This window comes from Sapajus apella, unplaced genomic scaffold (genome assembly GCF_009761245.1).
Source record: "Sapajus apella isolate SASKATOON/1434 unplaced genomic scaffold, GSC_monkey_1.0 scaffold47, whole genome shotgun sequence".
Taxonomy (NCBI): domain Eukaryota; kingdom Metazoa; phylum Chordata; class Mammalia; order Primates; family Cebidae; genus Sapajus; species Sapajus apella.
The window spans coordinates 15,317,125-15,322,744 of NW_022436987.1; positions in this window are offsets into that span (position 1 = coordinate 15,317,125).

The following is a 5,620-nucleotide window of genomic DNA, read 5'->3' on the forward strand; positions in this document are numbered from 1 at the left end:
GAGGGATGGAGAGGGGCACCAGGCAGGGAGGGGAGGGAGGTAGGGCTGGATTGCACGCCATCAATCCCTAGCTCTCAAAGGTGATCCCCAGAGTCTAAAGGTGAGAATGGAGACCAAGTCCCATCACAGACGTCTCACTGGCCCTGCCAAGGTCTTCATTTTTGCTAACCAAAAGGTGCCTCTCTTAGTGTACCTCTTCATATCGCTCCTCAAACTTGGCTCTCAAACAATCCTGGAACTCAGAAGAAAAGTCTTCCATACCAGCACTGTTTTCAGAAAAGACATAGCATTTATTGAATACCTATTATGGGCTAAGGAAAGTCCTGGGCCATTTATGCTTCTTCCTTCATTTACTGCACAACAATCTATGAGGTAACTGGTATTAACTTTCTTTTGGATAGTTAAGAAAATAGAGACTTAGAGAACTCAAGTACCTTGTCCAAAGTCATACAGCCATCAAATAGTAGAGTCAGGTCTCTGAGCTCAAAGTCCTGATGATTTATTTCATATTGCTCAGAGCACAGGAGAGGCCTGATCTGTTTTATTTAGGCTTGTTAGAATCTCAGGAAGCCACTTCATTGTGTAGAGTGATACCATTTCAGGTGGCAGCGAGCTGAAAATGGAAGAATCCTCTCTTTAACCAAGTGTGGGGTTCATTAAGCTGCAGGTAGCTCTTAATATTGTCAGCATTTCAAGGCAGTTCCGTGTTACCTGAATAAAGGAAAGAACTAACACCCATCTCTAAAAAGGTGAATGAAAGTCTTTGCTAACTAAATACTTCACATAAGCATCTTCTCCATTTGGCTGCAATTACCTTGGTCCCAAGTTACATCATTGCTAGTGAAATGATTAACAAAATAATGGTAATGAAACCGATGGTAAATTAAATGGAAATAAAAGGAGCTCTCTGTACTGTTCAATTTCCCACTTGGGGACTACCCCTAAGCTGTGTTCTTCAGCTTCCCACCGGGAATTTCCACATGTAAATAAATATGCCTGATTGAAACTGCAAACTTAGATGTTTATACGGGGCAAGCACTGAAATGTGAGCTTGGGAGTATTCCCTGCCTCCCACGTAGTTCCCAAGGATAATGTCAGTGAAGATGTATTTTCCTCTATGAAATGTTCCAATGAATTATGTAAATAGAGACAAACACCTTATAGGACTGACCCCTGCCACAGAATTTGACATCCTCCTGCCCTAGCCAAACCAAGTGGAAAATTGGATTTAAAGAAAAGAATCAGGACTTCATTACAACCCACATGTCTGGATTCTGATCACCACAAATCAACACAACCCCACCAAGAGAAATTGCCAGGAGATGTGACAAGGGATGGACATGGCAGGTGGGACCCAATTTATGTCATCAGGAGGCTCTTATCTTGCCAGAAGCCCTTTATTAGGGTTTCAGCAACAATCATTAGTTTTTCTAATAGGACACCGTACAAAGAGAGTGAGGGCTCTGGATTTAAAACCTAGCTTTGCCTCGTATTGACTGTGTGATTTTGAATGTGTTACTTAAAATGCTTTCTGAACACCAATTTTGCCATGTTTAAAATAAGGATAATAATAGTACCTATTTACAAGGTGGCTTTAAGAAGTAAAAAGAGAATGTATGTAAAAGACCCAGACTAATCGCCCAAGAAATGGAAAGTGGTTTTTTTTTTTTTTTTTTTTTAAATAATTATTAGCCTTAAATTAAAGGTTGGTTCTATTTCAGGATGAATTAGACTCTGAGGTGTTTTTTTTTTTTGGACAGAGTCTCACTTTGTCTCTAGGCTGGAGTGCAGTGGCACAACCTCAGCTCACTGCAACCTCCGCCTCCCAGGTTTAAGCAAATCTCCTGCCTCAGCCTCCCAAGTAGCTGGGCCTATAGATATGTACCACCACGCCCAGCTAATTTTTGTATTTTTACAAAATACCAAGAGACAGGGTTTCACCATGTTGGCCAGGATGGTCTCAATATCTTGACTTCATGATCCGCCCACCTCGGCTTCCCAAAGTGCTGGTGTGAGTCACTATACTCTGCTAGACTCTGAGTTTTTAAATATGACTTGAGTGCCTCTTTGGTCTTGAAATTATATTGATTTTAGGCTGTACAAAATTAAGTTGGTTTTTTAAAAATTACTTATCGGCCACTTAGTAGTGATATAATTCAGAGCAAATCCTACCTTAACTGGGTCTTAGTTCCCTTGTTGGTTTAAATGAAATAGTCTAAGCAAAAAACATAAGACTCTCAGAAGAAAACACAGGAGCAAATTTTCCTAATCATTAATTAGGAAGTGGTTTTTTAGATACGACAAAAATGCACAGTGATAAAAGAGAAGACTGACAAGTTGGGCTGTATCAGAATTAAAAACTTTTATGCTTCAACGGACATCACTGAGAAAGTGAAAAGATAACCCACAGAGTGGTAGAAGATATCTGCAAATCATGTATCCTGATAAGAGACTTGAATCTAGAGTACATTGAAAAACACAACTTGGCCCAGTGCAGTGGCTCATGCCTATAATTCCAGCACTTTGGGAGGCCAAGGCAGGTGGATCACCGAATTCGGGAGTTTGAGACCAGCCTGATCAACATGGTGAAACCCCATCTCTACTAAAAATACAAAAATTAGCTGGGTGTAGTGGCATGCACCTGTAATCCCAGCTACTTGGGAGGCTGAGGCAGGAGAATTGCTTGAACCTGGGAGGCAGAAGTTGCAGTGAGCTGAGATTGCATCATTACATTCCAGCCTGTGCGACAGAGTAAGACTCCATTTCATAAAAACAAAACAAAATAAAACAAAAAGACAAAAAAAAAAAAACAACCCACTTACAACTTCACAACAAAAAACAACACAATTTTTAAAATGGGAAAAGATTTGAGTAGATACTCCTCCAGAGAAGATATACAAATGGCCAGTAAAGAGCCAGGTGCTCAGGCCTGTAATTCCAGCACTTTAGGAGGTTAGGTAGGCGGATCGCTTGAGCTCAGGAGTTTGAGACCAGCCTGGCCAACATGGCAAAACCTCCTCTCGATTAAAAATATAAAAATTAGCTGGGCGTGGTGTAGTCCTGCAGTCTCAGCTACTCAGGAGGCTGAAGCAGGAGAATCACTTGAACCCAGGAGGTGGAAGTTGCAGTGAGCTGAGATCGTGCCTCTGCACTCCAGTCTGGATGACAGAGTGAGATTCTGTCTCCAAACAAACAAACAAACAAACAAAAATGGCCAATAAGCACATGGAAATATGCTTGGCATCATTTGCCACCAGTAAAATACAAATCAAAACAATAATGAAATAGAATTTCATGTCCACCTGACTATAATAAAAAGACAATAACGGGTATTGGAGAATCCATGTACATGTGGAGAAATCCATTTCCATTGCTACTGCAAGTGTAAATTGGTATAGCCACTTTGGAAAAACAATCTGGAAGTTCATCACAGGATAAACGTAGAGTTCCTGTACGACCAGCAATTCTACGTCTGGTAACCAAGAGAAATGAAAACAGCTTCACATTCATATAAACCTGTACATGAATGTTCACGAGAGCATTGTTCGTAACAGCCACAAAGTGAAACAAACCAGATGTCCACCAACTGATGATGAACTTTGAGCACATTAGTCTGCATGAAAGAAGCCAGCCACAAAGAACTTCATATTATATGATTCAGTTTTCACAGAATATTCATAATCAGAAAATCCATAGAGACAGAAATTGGATGAGCAGCTGCTTAAGGCTTGGGAAGAAGGGCTGAGGAACAATGCGAATGACTGCTAATAGGTACAGGGTTTCTTCCGCGGGGAATCAAAATGATTCAAAGTTAGACTATGGCAACGGTTGATCAACTCTGTAAATATACTGAAAAAAACATTAACTTGTACACTTAAAAAAAGTAAATGGTCTGGATGAGATGATTTATTTGGATCTTGCCCAATTTAGCATTTTATGGAATAGAAGCCCATTTTGCAATGAGGTTTGGCTCTACGGGAAAAGAATGGCTCTGTCCATGATAGTGCACAGTGAAAGGAAAGAATTAGGCAGCTTAGCCAGTACACAGTGATGAAATCCTACCACTCTCTTATAAAAATTAGCTGATTCATAAATTAGGTGCCACATACGCAAATTGTTGTTAAGCACTTAGTAGCCACTGATGTTTGATGGGATACTTAACGTAAGCCTGGTCCTGTTCTTTCCACGGATATCATTTAATCCTCACAACAGCTCTAGGAAGCTTCAGATGAGAAACTGAGGCTTAGAGGGTTACAGTACAGACAGGAGACAGAGGGGCCAGATGCAAATGCAGGCAATTTGACTCTAGCCTGTGCTCACGACCTCTGGCTACCCTGCCTTGCTTCCTCCATGTAATCCACCTGGATGCCAAGTGTGTGCTTAATCAGCAGAAGCAAATAGCCAAGTCAAAAATAACCTTGTAGTTTTTTGCTCTATTTCTTAAAAGCAAGGGGTGTGATCATCTCATTTATCAAAGCCCTGAATTCAGCTTTTCTTATGGTCAGGCAGAGACTGTCATTTGCTTGCAAGGCACATACTCCTGGCTTCCCGGGGCTAGATGTGCTCCTCTTATCTAAGCCAGGCTGACTGTTTTTTTTCCTTTTTCTTTTGTAAATGTCTGTAAGCCAGTGGCTTCCCAGAGGGCCCCTGGAGCTCCCAATTGCTCTACACCTGAGAAATTTGCTACAGAAGCCCTGAAGAAGCCAGATTTCAAAGTGCATGCTATTTGCACTTCCTCTCACCTCCAGTCATAATGCTTTGTTGGCAACACAGTAATTGTTCCACAGCCAGTGATTCCTCCATCACAAACACAAGAAGATGACTCTGGGAATGTAGTGAGCAGTAGGAGACGACAAATTGTTCAGGCGTGGCCTTTCCAGCAGGCTGGCCTGATGTCAGAGCCTGTGCTGCCTTGGTGCTTGCCTCTCCACAGCCCTTCTCTTCCTGCCCGCACTAGATGCTACTCTTGAGCCCGGGCACAATGCAAGGCTGAAGCCCAAACCCAACGCAGGCTGCACAGAAACGCCCAAATGTCTGCTCCTAACTGAGAAAGCACAGTCCAGCTTTGGATCTTACCACGGGGATCAGGAAGGTCAGTGCCCAGCCCTTGACAAGAACTGCCAGGTTCTTTTGGTATGGGCACCCAGGCCTCCAGCCAGAGGTACAGAATGCACCTGTGTGGGAATGCATGTGAGCGCCTGAGTCTGTGAACACTCAGCCTGCTGTGCAGGCCTCATGAGTTCTGTGTGGCTACCTGGGCTTCATGCAGGCAGCTGGGCCTCGGTGTAGACACCTGGGCCTCTGTGTGGGTACACTCGCCTCTCTGTGAGCACCTGGGCACACTGGATCTCTGTGCCCCTCTAGATAACACCTCTTTAGCAGCTTGGCCTATGAGAGGACACTGAAGCCCCAGCTAAGTCTCCTTCCAGAGGCCTTTAACCTTCCACAGTTCTAGCAAAGAATAGGGAGATGCCCCCAGCCCTGGGATTACCCAGAGTCTTAGAAGACAGGTTGGCCTGGGATGTGGGTGGCAGGCAGAAGATGGGACTGGTGCAGGGTAAAGTGGCCATTTTTTCAGGGAAGGAGGCCTTCTCCACAGAGGGCCAGGCCCTGGCAGAAA